This window comes from Ambystoma mexicanum, chromosome 6q, assembly GCF_040938575.1.
Source record: "Ambystoma mexicanum isolate Mex_15411 chromosome 6q, UKY_AmexF1_1, whole genome shotgun sequence".
Lineage (NCBI taxonomy): Eukaryota > Metazoa > Chordata > Amphibia > Caudata > Ambystomatidae > Ambystoma > Ambystoma mexicanum.
In genome coordinates this window covers 1602004488-1602020366 of record NC_090937.1, presented here as the reverse complement: position 1 = coordinate 1602020366, position 15879 = coordinate 1602004488, and the positions used below count along the sequence as shown (strand labels likewise).

Here is a 15879-nt window from a genome sequence, read left to right as displayed (position 1 = left end):
AGCTTTGGTCAAAAGAAATGGGCCATTCCATCAATAGCACACATTGAAGCCGGTGTTCAAGGATTGTTCACTAATTTCCTGGAACACGAGAGGTTTCCATTTATTCCACGAAGGAGGGTTGGCTAAAAGTCTATACTCGCTAATATGTTTACAAGAGACACGGTTACGGGAGGCTTTGTGATGGTTATACCATTCTTCTTAATCCTACAGGGAAAAAATCAACAGGGATGTCCCTTTTCTGGTCTCTTGACGTTATTTAAAAATAAAACAGAATGGCAAATAGTGAAATCATCAAACCCAAACCTCTTTGTGCAAGGTACTATAATTGGATGTCTCCATGAGTAACAAGCCGAAATATTTGTTCATTATGAACACGTATTGGAACCGGCTATGATAACAACATATGACTATGTCATCAATCACCCGGATAATTGATGCCAGTATCTGCTTCTATGCTGACTTAATTTTGATCATATGTGGTGACCTGAATATTTCAGCTGGTTCGATTAGAAGGGATTGCTAAAACCAGTAGACTCTAAATCAGCTAGTAAAGATACTGAGCGAGGACGATGCTGGGTACAAGAACTAACGGCAAGAAACTGCGAGTTGCAAAATGGTAACATCTTAGGCGATATGCCAGCACATCCAACATGGCCCAAAGAGGGTAATTTCAAAACTCTTGATTACATATGGGCCTAGAAAAATCTGATACCATCCTTGAAATCTCTCATTGGTAGAGATGGCAAATAGTGATCCTGACCCCCTGCATTTGACTTGGGTAGCTGAAAAACAACCAGTACAGAGTCATTCAGAAAGTTCCCTTCGATTAAGTCAAGGGTTGAATTGATTACGAATTAATAAAGGCGAAACAGTCTTTATGCAGTAGGCTCTCAGCTCTGAATGACACGGCGGGTGAAGTCGTGAAGTATACCTCTTTGCTTTTATAGGTCCAAAATACAAAAAGTGGGGTGAAAGCTACACAGTCTGCCTTACGACATCCATTTAGCAAACAAGTCGCTGATGAAAAAAATAAATTGCGGCAGGATGTCAGAATGTTAAAAGCTACTAAAAATCAGAACAAATGGAATGCAATTAAAAAACGCTGCCCGGGTTATCGTAATTGGCTAATTGCATTTAAAATGCTGCGTGATCAGGAGAGTGGTGAGATTATGCTGAAAACCATCTTTGCAAAACACAGCAGAGACACCTGGACAATCCTCAATGAAGGTTCCATTTCACAGAAAGCACATATGACAATGTCCATGAATGCAAATGTATGGGAATGCCATTACTTGGCGGTCTTTAGTGCCCCGAACACGTCAAATGTAAACAACAGTAGCGACATGAAAATACCATGGTCTATCGAAATGAGAAGATCCGAGATACTGGAGGCTGTAAGTAGGTTGAAAAATTCAGGTGTGGCAGGTCCCGATGGGCTGAATAACCTAATATTAAAAAAGAACAAAGAACAATGGGCAACCTTTATACAAATCCTGTTCAAACAGATTGGTGCCTCATCGACAATCCCTCCATCTTGGCAATCAGCTGTGGTCGTTCCAATTTTCAAAAAAGGAAATCTGCTAAATCTGAACGACTACCAGCTGATTGCCTTGCTAGATGTAATTGGCAAAGTTTTTGCAAATTTTCTATAGAAACGTTTAGCAAAATGGGCCGGAGAAGTGGGAATGGTTGACTGTAAGCAGCCGGATTTCACTAGGGGTGTAGGGATTATTCATATTCAATCTATTAAAGCTTCAGGTTATGAGAGATGGCAAGAAGCTCTTCCTATCCTTTATTGACCTATGTCAAGCCCTAGATAACATAAACAGAGAAAGGCTGTGCAGTAAATTGGAAATCTGGGATTGCACAGTACCTGTTACAATCAATCAAAGCCCTACACACCCACACTTCTGTAAGAGTTCGACTAAATGCAGAAGGTGAGTTGTCGGCGAGTATTCAAACAAAGAAGGGGGTCAAACAAGGCTGCCCACTGATGCTAGAAATGCATCGGAGGGACAGGGCCTCCGTATCCTTGTCCTTTACTGCTTTTTTTCGTATGTTCTGTCATGTTTTCCACGCAGGAGTTCATGTGGGACTCCTGGCGGTGCAGCTCTCTTTTGATTTTGGTGAACGGACCCATAGGATACCCTTATGGCACCCATGGTTAGGGGTGCAACCCTGTGCCCCTAGTGTATGTTTTTGGGCACCCGTGGGTGGCCCACAGAGTAGGGTACGGGCTGGTGGCAGCTCTGTGCTGAATTGACTGGTGCCCTGAGCGTCCTCCATTTTGGGATACCCAAGCCCTGTCATTGGAATTGGTAGATTCCTGATGGAGACAAGATGGCCCCCGTGGCCTCTTGCCTTCCATCGCCTGTTACCTTGATCTTCCCGAAGTCCCGGGAAGCCCTGACTCAGCCCATTCCCCCTGACTGGCTGTTGGGTGGAAGTTCCATATATGGTAGTGTGGGGAAGTGCTGACCATATGTTGTGGGGTACGCCTGTGGGTCGGACCTGGGTGAATGGAGTGTGTGACAAATACGCATTCTATGTTGTGGATGTCTAGTATCTGGTGTTCGACACAATGACTGAGACAGCCCTGCCCGAAACCAGTATGAATGCAGTGTGGAGTGTTGAATGGCTGGGTACTTGTCCCAATAGACAAAACTTGTTGTGAGTGTCTGGAGAGAAGTGAATGGCCTGAATGCACCGTGTGCCCGATTGGCTGCCTGCCTGCCTGCATGTATGCCCTTCGCCGTGATTGGATGCTTGAGTATGACCCAGCTGAATTAATAGGAGATCAACAGTATATCTGGGGACCTCTCACTGCTAGGAATCGTGTTCAGAAGTTGAAGTCCACTACAACGAGTAACTGGAGTAACTGAAGCTTAATCTTGAAGCCCTGCTGGACGAGAAGAATTGCTGTTACTCCCCTTCACAATCTGAAAGATGCTGTCTCCAAGGACTGACCCAGAGAGGACCTGGTAAGGCGCCCTCTTCCCGAGCTACGAGGGACCATCGTGCACCAGCTGTTCTTTGCCAAAGCTCCCTGGTAGACGGACCTTCGACAGGCTGCCGACCCGAGACGGGGACTGCTGCGTAATCCAAAGGAGAAGTGCCCGGACTGTTGTCCGCCACTGTCGACGACCGGCGTCACCGACCGGAGCCGCCGTGCTCCCGTTTGCCTAAGAACTTTCGAATCCAAGGAAACTCTCGTCCGCATCGTCGCCGCTGTATCCTGCTGGAGAAGGCCTGACCGTCAACGCGCCGAGGAGCATCCGCCGGTGGGTTTCTCTCCACCCCAAGACCACAGAGACGCCGACGTCTCGACGCCCTTGCTCAGCCACAGTTCTTCCAACTCTTCGGTCCAGAACTATCGACACCGAGGAGCCCGCACGCCTCTTCCTTGCAGGACGTTTACGCTTCCCCGTCAACGAGCACGAACGAAGCTGCCACTTCACCGTCAAAGCTCACCCTGTTCTCCGACGGACGTTCGACGACCCGTGACTCCTGCCTTAAAGGGAGGGTACTCAAGAAGGGCCTTCTATTCCCCGACGAGGAACGCTACAACGCCAGGTTCTTTGGGGTTGCAGAACTATTGGGAAGTCTCTTGTGAACAATATATGGACTGGGCTTGTATCTTTATTCTACAAGTTGCCCAGGTGGGGAGGAGGGAATCTCCACACAGAGCTGTGTTCCACGGTAGTGGCCAGTATTTCTGCCAATTGTTCTTATCAACTGCTTTCCTCTTTTCTCTACTGTTGGTTTCCTTTACGACTTCATTTGTGTGCCGTTTAACCGTACAGTTGATGCACTTTAAAGAGATCGAATAGTAATTGTGGTACCACGCAGACCTGTATATTTGCCATTATAGATGACCGAGTACAAAGTGAGTTATCGTGATATTGTATATAACCTTGAATATTAATTATATAAAGACTGTGTTTTAACCGATGCAGTTTGCGGACATTCCTTTGTGGGTGCTTGGGGACTACACTGTACTTAAGAATCAGCCTGCATCACCTCCCAAGAAGCTAGGCCTTGATTACTCAACGACGTACCAATATTGAGAATCTTGGCAGGGATCCTCTGTTCCTCTCCTCTAGCAAATAGAGAGCAGAAGTACAGACCCCCCCCCCTCTGGTCCCTCACACCCACTTGCTGCATTATTATTTAAACTTTACATGTCAGACTTATACACTGCCTTTGAGAAAACACTCTTTTCTGCCAAGACTAAACAGCCATCAAATCGTGTTGGCCATTTACGCAGATGATCTTGTATTAATGGACACCACACAGATTGGACACCAAAGATTACTAAGGGAGCTAGCGATTTATCTGCATAATAACAACCTGCAGAGAAATGTGACCAAATCTAAAAATCATGGCCTTCAGCAATAATTTGGGAAAAAAGGGCAGCAGTTTAAGTGGCAAGTGGCCGGAGAAGTTCTTGAAAGAGTGGATTCAATACGATACTTAGGTGTCCTCTTCAACAAATCAAGATGTGAGCAGCAATGGACAGATGACCTAAAACTCTGGATGAAAAATCTTGCCCTTCAAGGAATGAAGATACATGCTGCCTATGGCAAATTTGCCATGAAAGCAATCATTCTGTTTTATCGCCAAAAGGTAATGGCGACAATAACCTTCGGAAGTAACATCAGAAAGACCTTCTGGGGGTATCTGGTAATATCGCCATATATATGGTCGCCGTAAATAATATTGGCGGGAAAATGTTGTGGCGATATTATTTGGGTGACCATAAATGGGGACAGGGGCAAAAAAAATTAAAAAAAAAAAAGTTTGGGGGTGTCCCCCGAATGTTCTATGCAATAATGTCACCACAAAAAACGGCCATTTTTCGGCGATATTTTTGCATGGCGAGATTTTTGTGGCGACATTATTACATGGAACCCTTCTGGGAAGTTCTTGAAGGCCAATTTTGGCAGAAAGTTTTGCATTTGCCAAGGGGGGTTCCTGTGACCGTATTCGTACACAAATTTAGGCTGCAGTCATTGCATTCCATAGTTTTGTGGAAATCCATCGCTATGTGGAGATAAATGCTGCTAATTCCAACAATAAGGCCGTACTAGATATCTCCCCCTCCCACCCCCCACACCACCCAAATCAGGACTACCATATAGAGGGCTTCTTGAGAGATGGATTAAGAAATTACAATTTCACCTAGATCACTTAAACATCAACACAGATACTCTCTTAACTAATCCATGCATCGCAAAGAAAAAATTGCTAGAAGGTGACTGGATTGCTACACAAGATAAACGTTGCAAATTTGTGACCGCTCTTAACCATGGTGGAGAAGAAAGAGCACTGAACATCCTTCCAAAGTATGGTAATGTTTGCCTCCAGCTATCATTGTGACCAATTCCTGTGGTTAAAGTTAAATCTGTATGCAACAAAGGAAATGCAGCACCTGAAATATCAGCCAGATGTAAGTGATAATCTGTGCCGATTTTGTACCAAGGAAGTGGAATCTCTTAAACATCTAGGCACAGGATATGCAAAAATGTCTCACTTTCAAGGCAACTTTTCTCAGTTAAATGTTGACAAGGACATGTGGTGGTCAGTTATATTATTGGGAGGGTGTTCTAGGCAAACATGTGCTGTAGTGGACTATTTTGATATCATACTGAAGCCAATAGTTGGATAATTTGATGAGAAAATCTATGCAGTATAATCAAGGGAAAGTTGCGTTAGTAGCTTGTGAAAAAACTTTTCACTTGGTTTCTTCATGATTGAAAAGACATGACTGGAACGATTTGATAAATGTAAGTTGGAGTTGTTGAACCAGTTGTTTTTCTCCATGTCGGAAGCGGCCAGTTCTGAGTACGTTGCTGAACTCTGAACCTGGTGCGGCTTGACGTGCGGTCCTTTACTCTAATCTTGAGAGTAGGCAAACGCGACCTGCTTTGAGGTCTGTGTGGCTGCGGGGGCTGGTTCTGAGTGCGGGTCCCGTGCCTGGGCTGTTACGCCATACTTGCCAAACGTGATTTCTACCGCCGCAATTATAATTGTATAACTGACCAGGCTGTCGGAGCCTAGGGCGCTTAAGGAAGACACGCTTGGAGTGCGGTAAGCGGGAGAGACGGCAGTAGTGGATTTTACTGCCTTCATTGCCTTCATTGCTAACGGGCGAAGGGGGAGGGGGGTGCAGGCATTTCTAACATAGAAGCCATAAGGAACTGTTAAAAACCAGTTTCCCTGGCTTCTTGAGTCAGCTCATTCTCTTACTGTCTTCCCATTCCCGCATCCACTTCCTCCCCCCCACCCCTCCTCCCTCCCCATCATTCCCCCCCACCCCCGCGCTATATCACAAACTGGAAAACGGCAACAAACCTCTTTGCATCAGCTTGATGTGTGGTGACTACTCTTGCCCCTTGGTGATGTGCCCTTTTTGAGTTTATTGTTAAGATAGACAGTACCAATACAAGTGGAGAAGCAACTGATCATACCAGCACAGGAGTGCCCCTTCTTGTAACATTGAGCCGACATATCAGTAACACTTCAGGAGACTGTGGGCATACTGCCTTTGATCCTGAAAGGAAGAGTACCCAAGGATATTTACTCTTGAGCCATGGTTGAATGGGCATCAACAGATTACTAGTTCAACTGGTGACTTGTAGGAGCATTGAAAGAGTCTCAAATTTGAGTATCCAGCTAACCATTGCGCTACTTCCTCCTGTGGCCAGAGTTGTTCTATTATAACAAGATCTAGATTGAAAGAGACATATTGGGTGTTAACTAATTCCTGATTACTAATAAACAAGTTTGTAATGGTGTAGGTGAAAGTCCCTGCACAGACTAAGTATAATCTATGAAAAGCAAGGAAACAACCCTTTAAGGAGATCTCTGAGCCGGTCACTATGGCAAACAATTTAAGGCCAAAGAAGAAAGCTAAGAACCCCATTGCCGCGGACCAAGCGGTGATCACAGGGTTCTTTCCTCTGAACCCTCTGAACCCTCCTCTTGAAATTAATTCTTCCATCATTGAAGAGATTCCTGTTTCAGTCCATAGTGCTAGTGGTTTTATGAATTCAACCAACTATGATGATATTGACAATTCCCTATTGTAACTATGTTTTAATATCCAAAAGGGAATGATGTCACAAAGATCATTGCCAGTAGAAAATTCTGCTCCGCTACAGGACGAAAGCCCCTCCGGTGAAGAACTGTCCTCATCCAACCCCTTGGGGAGCTTCGGCCGACTGTCAGCCTCTCCTAATCTCGTCTTGACCTCTATGGAAGATGGACTAGACAAAGATATAGAGGAGCTAGATTCTCCTGTACTCGTGACAAATGAGATTGCGGAATTACAATCTTCAGTGGCATCCATACAAATTCGCCCCTAAGATTTTGATAAAAATGTCAGGTCGTATTTTGGCAAATACCACTACTCACATTCCGGCCCAGGAACAGTTGAGAAATGAACGCGTAGACGCAGAAGATAACCTCTCAGAAGCCATTCTAATTGCTGAGGAGAACAACGATCAGCAGAATAATTAGATCTCCTCAGTTCCCGGTCAAAGTCCCCTAGTATACCTTTCTCAGAAACAACGCTGATTGGCAAAGAAAGCCCTAAAAAACAGCAAACCTAGTACTCGCCCACCACCAGAGGCAGATTCAACACTCCCTGACATCTGCTCTAAAAAAGCGGAAAAATGAGCAGCCAGAGCAAGGAAAAAGAACCCTCTAGCGAAGGGTTGCCTAACCAGCTGGCTGTTAAAGGAGCAAGAGGAACTGGTCGATTTGGTTGAAGATGAGGAACTGATGGATATACCTGACGAGTGCGAAGAGGAAAGGGGACCGTCATCACCTGCTGCATCAGTTAAATCAACAATCACTGGCTGTAAAGCTACGACGATAACATCAATAGCAGAGTAAGACCTCAAAAAACCATCTGATAATCGTGTATGCCTGATAAAGAATTTGTATCAAAGTGGCAAAAACAAATGGCTTGCTCGATCTGAATTATTAGTTAGGTTTAATTCGGTGCCACAACTTTGTGTACTTGCATCCGAGGATTTTCTGTTTGTTGAACCACTGAAGGGCCCTAATCCGAATGTTTCTGCTCTTCATTGTAAATTCTCATCAACAGCTAAGATCATCAGAACATACTAAGGCGAGCTAAGGTCGGTGAATGTAGACATTGATGTCAACTTGAATGAAGTTGAACCTAGTGATGCACCAGAAGAACTGTTAACACCACCAAAGGATCTAACTGGCCTTATTCCTGCCGAAGGAAAATGACTGGATATCGCCGAAGTAAAGTAAGCTCTAAAATGGTTGATGGAGTCTCTTCCAGGAGCACTAACAACAATTGAGATTTCACCATGCTCTCTTGGAATACCAGAAGATTCACCCATTTGTTAAGCGTGCATGGCTCGATGAAGGTCCTGTCTAAATACAGTTGTTTTTGCTTACAAGAAACTTGGGCGACTGACCCTCTGGTACTAGATGTTTTTTTTTTTTTTTGCTGGGGCATCAAGCGTATGCAACAAGGGGAGAAAAAGGCCGCCCGTCTGGATGCCTACTTCTTGGGGTCACAAATTCATTGTTCTCTACATGAGTCAACTGCAATCAGGAGAATAACATTATGGCAGTGGAGGTGAAATTTGGGCCTGAGTTCAATCCAGAAAGGTTACTCCTTGTTAATGTGTATAATTAATCGCCTGGAGCAGTGAAGGGAACTAATTCAAGAGGCATTACAGGAGCTAATGACATCTTGGTTGACCATTCCTGGGAACTCAGCAGCTGTAGTGTTGGGGGACTTTAATTGCCATATGACAGGTACGGGAACTTATTCCCTGAATCCCAAGTTGAACGATAAATGTACTATGATGCACACCAAAGAAGACGCAGAGGGGGAAGGTTGGTTGCGGCTATTTGAGTGTTGGGACCTTGAAATGATCAATGGCCGCACCCTCAGTGACTCCCCAGGAAAACAGACATGGTCTAATGGTGTTGCATTTAGTACATTGGACTATATCTTTTTGTGCCCTAATATGTTACATCAAGTTGTAGACATGGAAGTGATCCCGAATAGCTAATAGCTGGAGTGATCATGTGATCCTCCGATGTATTTTCAATATTTCGTGGGACTCTCCCACACAAAGTAATACTGGCACAATAAAGGTTAACGATGCTGGAAGTAGAATAAGTTGGTCAGACAACATCAGACGGGCCACTGAATCGTTATTACATGAGGATATCCCTAGTAAAAAGGATTTCGAAGGGATTGTGTCCTCCAATGTATTCCTTATCTTTGATAGATCATCTCCCAGCTTGCTGGCCTTGAAAAAAAAAATTCAGGAGCGGGAGCTGCGCGTCGACGTCCCTCGAGCCGATGTCCCTCGACGGCCTCCGTATCGACGTCACCACGCGTATAAATAAGACTCGCGCAGCGTCCGTTGCTCAGTTCCGTTTTTCCGCGCTTCGTGGGGCCTCGGAATATCGTTGCTCAGTTCTTCAGTCAAATATATCAATATATTCCTCGTGAATACCGACTCGTACTCGATGGCTTCCTCACCCGAACCGACGACTCCACGGTCCGGCTTCAAAAAATGTTGAGACTGTGGAAAGAAAATGTCGTTGACGGATCCTCACAGGATCTGTTTGTGGTGCCTGGGAATCGAGCACCATTGTTCGGAGTGCGAGGACTGCATGTCCAGACGGCGAAAGCCTTGAAGGAACGTAAGGGGAAGCTCGAGAGAGGTAAGGCAGTTAAAACTTCTTCGAAAGTTTCCTCGGCGGAGTCGAGACATTCGTCCCCTCGCCATCATAAAAGACATTCTCGTTCTAGATCTCGAAGCAGTTCCCATCACTCTTCGAGATCTAAGCATTCAAAAAAGAGACGTCGAAGATCCCCTTCCTCGTCGTCTTCCGTTTCCCCAAAGAGGGTCTCCTGTCCCACAAAACATAGCTCTCAGGCTGAGTGGGAGGAATTCAGGAAAAAGATGCTAAGCGTCTTCGAGAAAGCGGCCTCGACCCCCTCGAAGACTGCTGAGGGTGATACCCTGGGTGACCCGAAAAATCAAAAATCCGCGAGTCGCAGTACCCGGCGAAAGAAGCCACTCGAGAGCGTCACGAACCTTCGAGTAAAGGCAAGGTTGTGTCTTCGACGGCATTGTCGAGGATCCCTTCGACACAGATCGGCGGCGTCGACGCCGTTATCGAAGGGTTCTTCGACGCACAGGTCAGTCGAGTCGACGCCGTCGTCAACGCCGAGAAAGGACAAACCCACGGCCACCTCACAGCCAGTGGCCATACCCAGAGCCTCGAGCACGAGAATGTCGTTGACAACCTCGAGTAGAATCCCGATACCCTCGAGTTCATCGAAGCCTCTACCACCTTTCTCGACGCCTTTTTCAATGGCTTCTAAGCCTTTAACGTCTGCGTCGATGACGCCGACGTTTTCTCAGCCAATCATGACAAATCTGGCTCCTTCTGCTCTGGAAATGGGATTTATACCATTTTCAAGTCCTGACCACTCCAGGGTCTTATCTTCTATTTATGAAGAAGGGGAGGATTCAGATCAGGAAAGGCCTTTTGAGTTGCAGGGATCTGCAACTCCTGCACTAGAGGAATTTACCTCTGAGGAATGTAGGTTGAAAGACCTCCATGAAACCCTACAGGAAGCAAGTGGGTTGGACACTTCCCCAGAAGTGGAATTTGCCACACCAGACCCAAGGGAACATGCTGAAACCCCTTATAGAACCTTGATGGCAAGGATAATAGAGTTTATGGGATGGTCCACACCCTCACCTGCTTTTCAGCAAGATGACCTCACAGACATCTTGGTCAAAGGTCCACAGGAGGATCCTGTAGTGCCATTTCATGCGGCATTACAAAGGAGAATATTGGCAAACTGGGAAACACCTGAGGTTATCCCGGCAGTTAACAAGAAACTATCAGCTAAATAGCGAGTGTCTTCTGCTGACCCTGAATATTTATCCAAACACCCAACTCCGGAGAGTCTGGTTGTTCAGGCAGCTACTTCAGCAGGTAGTAAATCGGCTTACCCTACTGTTCCACAGGACAGGGATGATAAGAGATATGACTCTATGGCCAAAAAAGTATTTTCCGCATGTAGCATGGCGTTGAAATCCATCAATGCTACTTGTACGCTCGCAAGGTTCAGCCACACACTTTGGGAGTGTGCTTCATCAGCGGCTGACTGCCTCCCAGAGGAAGAAGAAAGGGAAGCATTTCTCAACATCATTAAGGATGGTAAGGACGCAATGTGCGAATCCCTTCAGACTGGCATTGATTCTGCTGACAGTATCAGCAGGGCCATGGCGGCAAGTACAACAACCAGGAGATTTGCTTGGTTGCAAAAGTCTGGTTTTGCTCCAGATGTGCAAAGCAGACTCTTTAATATGCCCTTTGACGGCTCTTCTTTGTTTGGTAAGATGGCGGACGACAGTTTAGAAAAACTACAAACATCAAAGGCAGCAGCAAAATCCTTAGGAGCTGCAATCCGTCAGACACCATATCGCCCCTCAGGAACCTCTTGGAGAGGTAAGTCCTTTCGCTTCTATTCCGCATTCGGAAAGGGCAGAGGACAGCCGGTTCAAAGGAGTCAGAAGAAATTCACCCGAGGTGGACAGGGTAAAAACACAAAAGCCGCAGCAGCAGCAGGTGCCTCTTTACCCTCGGCATCTGCATCAGCCGCCTCCAAACCGCTCTGAGGACTCTCTTCACAAAACACCAGTAGGGGGCAGGTTAACTCAACATCTGACGGAATGGCAGGCTATTACGTCAGATGCTTGGGCATTGGAGACAGTTGCCCAAGGTTACTGCCTGCCTTTTCTACGCATCCCTCAGAGTCATCCACCGGGGAACAGCTCTCTGAGGGTTCCAGATCCGCTCCTCTTGCAGGAAATTGTAGACCTGCTAGAGAAAGGTGCCATAGAACCGGTACCTGTAGCGGAGAGGAACAAGGGCTGGTACTTCCCCTACTTTCTCATACCGAAGAAAGACGGAGGACTGAGACCTATCTTGGACTTACGAGAAATGAACAAGTTCCTCAGGAAGGACAAGTTCAAGATGGTAACTCTCTCTCAGATCCTTCAGGCCCTCCAGCTTCAGGACTGGCTGATATCTCTGGACCTACAGGATGCTTATTTCCATGTGCCAATCCATCTCAAACACAGGAAATACCTGAGGTTCGCAATTGGCAGCTCTCATTATCAATTTCAAGTTCTGCCATTTGGGCTGACCTCCGCCCCGAGGGTCTTCACCAAGCTAATGTCGGTAGTGGCTGCAAGTCTAAGGAGGGAAGGGATCCATGTCTACCCCTACCTGGACGATTGCTGATCAGAGCTGTATCTTCGGAACAAGCTCAGATCCAGCTAGATTATGTCTGCCACTTCCTTCACAAACTGGGCTTCTCCCTCAATTTAAAGAAGTCACAGATGATACCATCACAGAGACTCCAGTTCATTGGAGCGGTCCTGGACACTTACCTGGGAAAAGCCTCGCCACCAGAGGTGAGGGCTCAAGATATTCTTCAGATGGTCACCAAGTTTCAAAATGCCCAACGTCTCCCAGCCTTCGACTTTTTGAGGTTGCTAGGCCTCATGGCATCCTGCATCTTCCTTGTGCCAGAGGCTCGCCTGAGAATGAGATCTCTTCAGTGGGCACTGAGGACTCAGTGGTCGCAATTCTCAGGGAGAATGACAGACCTCCTTCATATTCCGGACAAGGTGGCTCGAGACCTTCAGTGGTGGGCCTGCCAGAAAAACATCTTGAAGGGTGAACTGTTTTGGCAACCATTGCCGGAGAAAACAGTAGTCACAGATGCCTCACTCACGGGGTGGGGAGCCCATACCAACGACTTGACCATCAGCGGTCATTGGTCTCCATCAGAGTCCAGACTACATATCAACCTGTTAGAGCTGAGAGCAGTCAGACTAGCGCTGAAAGCTTTCCTGCCATCTGTACAGGGGAAAAATGTCCTGATAATGATGGACAACACAGTTGCCATGCACTACCTCAACAGAAGAGGAGGCGTAGGTTCACTACCACTATGCAGAGAGGCAATGCAGCTCTGGTTTTTGGGCAATCCAAGAAGGAATCTCTCTATCGGAAGTCCATCTAGCCGGAGAGAAGAACTTGACGGCGGACGCTCTGAGCAGGCAGGGCACAGTCTCCCACGAGTGGGAACTAGCTCAGGAAGTCCTTCAGGAGATCTCCGCCCTTTGGGGAACCCCTGAAGTGGATCTGTTTGCCACCAGTACCAACAGAAAGTGCGATCTGTTTTGTTCAAGGGAATTTCCCCCGAGAGGAGCTCTAGGGGACGCGTTCGTAGTGGACTGGGAGTTTCCACTCCTGTACGCGTTTCCACCAGTCCCTGTCATTCCTCAAATGATCAGGAGCTTGAGAAGATTCCGGAGAACCATGATCCTAATTGCCCCAGACTGGGCCAGGAGAACGTGGTACCCGGACCTTCTGGACATGTCCATCTGCCCTCCAATTCGTCTTCCACTCAAGGAGAATCTTCTCTCACAGAAGGGAGGTCAGGTTCTCCATCCAGACATCAGAACCCTCAACCTTCACGCCTGGCTTCTGAAAGGTTGAGATACAAGGATTGGGACCTCCCTCATGACGTCATGGAAGTGTTGATTTTGGCCAGAAGGCCAGCAACAAAGTCTTTATACCGCTGCTGTTGGAACAAGTTTTGCAGCTGGTGTAGAGAAGAGAATATCGACCCCTTTTCATGTGGTACACCAACAGTGTTATCCTTTCTACTCTACATGGCAAATTCAGGCCTTCAAGTTGGCACTATCAAGGGCTATTTCGCAGCGCTATCGATCTTCAAGCACACTGCGGAGGAACCTTTGTATTTCATATTACCCTTAGTTATAACATTTCTAAAGGGATTAACTAATGTCTACCCTCCAAAACCTTTCCAGGTTCCTTTATGGGACTTAAATTTAGTCTTAAATTTCCTGATGGGTACTCCTTTCGAACCACTCCACTCTTGTTCGCTAAGATTTCTCACCCTTAAAACTGTCTTATTAGTGGCTTTAACATCTGCTAGAAGGTTGAGCGAATTACAAGCTCTATCTTGTAAACCCCCTCGTACAATTTTTCATAAAGACAAGGTTGTCCTACAGGTGAAGTCTAATTTCCTCCCAAAGGTGGTTTCTGAATTCCACATCACTCAGAAAATTACTCTACCTTCATTCTATCTGCCTCCCCATCCGGGGAAAGAGGAAGAAAGGCTACATAGGCTGGACTCAAGGCGGGCTTTAAGCTTTTACATCAGCAGACTTGCTAGGATTAGGCAAGCAGACCAACTGTTTGTGGGTTACTCAGGGCACAAGTTGGGACTACTGATAACAAAACATTCCATTTCCAGATGGATTATTTTGGCCATCCTGGAATGTTAGACTCCTCAAAATCTTAGGGCTCATTCAACCAGGGGTATCGCAGCCTCCTCGGCCCTCCAAAGAGGGGTTCTGGTTCGAGACATGTGCGGCTGCCACATGGTCGTCCGCCCATACCTTCTCAAGATTTTACAACCTGGATTCCTCCTCCAGTCAAGAGACTAGGTTTGGCAAAGCCGTATTACATTCGGTTCATTCCTAAAAGGAAAAATGGCGTTTTACTCCCACCTCCAATTGCACACCACTGCTATGGGAGTCTATCAAAGATAAGGAATACGTCGGAGGACACAATCCCTTCGAAGAACAAGTTACTTCTTACCTTGTAACGTTCTTTCGATCGGATGTTTCTCCGAATTCCTTATCGCCCCTCCCATCCATCCCCGCAGTAATACTTCCCTTGTGGTTGCAGCTTACGCTCCTACAAGTTCAATATCTAATTCATATGAAACAACTGTTAACGTCAAAACGGAACTGAGCAACGGATGCTGCGCGAGTCTATTTATATGCGTGGTGACGTCGGCGCCGATACGGAGGCCGTCGAGGGACATCGGCTCGAGGGACGTCGAAGCGCAGCGCCCTCTACTGAAAAAATGTTTCCGAGGCCAGCAAGCTGGGAGATGATCTATCAAAGATAAGGAATACATCAGAGGAACATCCCTTCGAAAGAACGTTACAAGGTAAGAAGTAACTTGTTCTTCTATGCCATGACTATTAACACAATTGAAGATTGGATCTCTGGGTTCTCTGGCTCACATGCTATTGCTACTAGGGGCCAAATGATAAGAGAGAAAGGTAATTCGCAACCATTTAATAAAGAGATCAGAGACGCTAAGAGGGGCCTAAGAGCCGACCTTCACAGAATTAGGTGAAAAACCTTCCTATGCCTCAGTATGGTGTTTTGGTTAAGAAAACTAAAAATAAATACAGGACCACTAGTAAGAACATTAAAAAGGCTGCAAGCAATCGTGTACATCAGCAACTAGTTCAAACGATTTGCTCTAAAAATCCACTAAGTATTTTGGAACTCCTAAGTGAGTCTGGGGCAAAAATAGTCTTATTACTCAATCCTATAAGTAAAGATGTATGGGAAAGGTTCTTAGAAGAGCGTAATGCTAGTCCATTAATCAAAGCTCTATCATATCGTCCTTTCGATGTCTCACAGGGTGCAACAATGGCCAAAATTAAAGATTTAAAATCTTCAAGAGCTCCTGGCCCTAATGGTCTGGCCAATGCTGTTATCAAGAACTACCCTGAGTTTTGGTCCAGCCTATTATCCATTCTGTTTGATAAGATCTTGGAACACGGAAAAATTCCCCATTCCTGGCAATCTGCGATTCTCATCCCTAATTTTAAAAAGGGAAATCGACTAGATCCTATAACTATAGAGTGTTGTCTATGTTAGATGCCACAGGAAAACTATTTGCATCTCTATAGTTGAGTGAAATGCAGAAATGGGTGGATGATGCCAACA

The 15879-nt window shown here is 46.1% G+C and overlaps 1 protein-coding gene across 6 annotated transcripts in view; it reads left to right on the top strand.

Moving 5' to 3' along the window:
* Window positions 1-15879, top strand: part of DCTN1 (dynactin subunit 1) — a 1327898-nt gene that overhangs the window by 1243930 nt on the left and 68089 nt on the right. The gene's annotated exons all lie outside the window — the stretch shown is intronic.